The 1,545-nt window shown below is 33.8% G+C and overlaps 1 pseudogene; it reads left to right on the top strand.

Moving 5' to 3' along the window:
• LOC102833110 overlaps positions 1 to 1,545 on the top strand; it is a 37,406-nt pseudogene that overhangs the window by 3,164 nt on the left and 32,697 nt on the right.

The following is a 1,545-nucleotide window of genomic DNA, read 5'->3' as shown; positions in this document are numbered from 1 at the left end:
TCACAAGGGGAATGACTTTAGTTTCTCACCATTGAGAGTGATGTTATTTTTGTATATATTCCCTTAATTATGTTGAGGACTTTCCCTTCTATTCCTTGTTTTTTGAGTGTTTTTATCTGGAATGAGTGTTGGATTTTTGCCAAATGCCTTTTCTGCATCAACTGTGATTTTTTTTTTCCTTTGTTTTATTTATGTAGTGAATTATATTGATTATTTTTCTAATATTGAATCATTCTTGCATACATGGTATGGATCCCACTAGATCATGATTTTATTTATTTATTTATTATGTTGTTGGATTCTATTGGCTAGGATTTTGTTAAGAATTTTTGCATCTGTGTTCATAAGGGATATTGGTCTATAATTTTCTTTCCTAGTGATATCTTTACCTGGTTTGGGGATCACAGCTATGCTTGCTACATAAAATGAATTGGGAGTTTTCCATGCTTTTGTATATTATGGACTAGTTTGAGTAGAATTGGTATCCACTCTTCTCTGAATGTTTGGTAGAATTCATCAATAAAGCCATTTGGGCTGAACTTTTTTTAGTTGGGAGTTTTAAAATGACTTGATCAGTATCTTCTCGTTCAAGTTTTCTACTTCAGTCTGTGTTCATTTAGGTAGGACGTGTGTTTCTAGAAATCTGTCCATTTCTTCTAGGTCTTGAATTTGTTTGAGTACAATTCTTCATAGTATTCTTTATTACCTTTTTTATTTCCATTGGTTCTTTTGTGAAGTCACCAGTATCATTTCTTATTCATGTTATTTGCATCTTCTCTTTTGTTAGATTTGCCAGTGGTTTGCTTATTTTATTCATCATTACAGAGAACCAAATTCTTGTCTTACTGATTCTTTCTACTGTTTATCTATTTCATTTATTTCTGCCCTAACCTTTATTATGGACTCTTGGTTTGACGCTATAGGATAAGCACCAGACTGTGAACCAGACAGTCAATTTCAAACCCAGCAGCCACTCCTCAGAAACCCTATACAGGGTGACTCTGAGTTGGAACTAACTCTACAGCACTTAACAGCAAACAACAACCTGAATTATATCTTTTCATCTGGTGGCAGTTGGCTTACTTTGCTGTTATTTTTCTGATTGTTGGAGATGTTGGGTTAAGGTGTTGATTTTGGTTTTTCTTCTATTTAGAGGTGTGCATTTACTGTTATTAATTTCCCTCTAAACATTACTTTTGCTTTGTCCCAAAGGTTTTGGTAAGTTGTGTTGTAATTCTCATTTGACTCAATTAAATTTTTACTTTCACCTTTTATTTGATCTATTATCCAGTAGCTTTTAAGCAGGGTATTGTTCAATTTCCATGCATTTGATTATTTTTTCTTTATCTTCCTACTGTTGGCTACTAATTTTATAGCACTGTTATCAATAAAAGAAGATACTTTGTAGTACTTTGCTTTTAAATTTATTGAGGTTTGTTGTTGTTGTTGTTAGGTGCCATCGAGTCAGTACCGACCCATAGCAACCTTATGCACAGCAGAACAAAACACTGCCCGATCCCGGTGGGCCAACCTCACTATTGTTGC

This window comes from Chrysochloris asiatica, unplaced genomic scaffold, assembly GCF_000296735.1.
Source record: "Chrysochloris asiatica unplaced genomic scaffold, ChrAsi1.0 scaffold00328, whole genome shotgun sequence".
Classification (NCBI taxonomy): Eukaryota; Metazoa; Chordata; class Mammalia; order Afrosoricida; family Chrysochloridae; genus Chrysochloris; species Chrysochloris asiatica.
The sequence above is the reverse complement of the archived record's forward strand: the minus strand, read 5'-3'. Positions and strand labels throughout refer to the sequence as shown.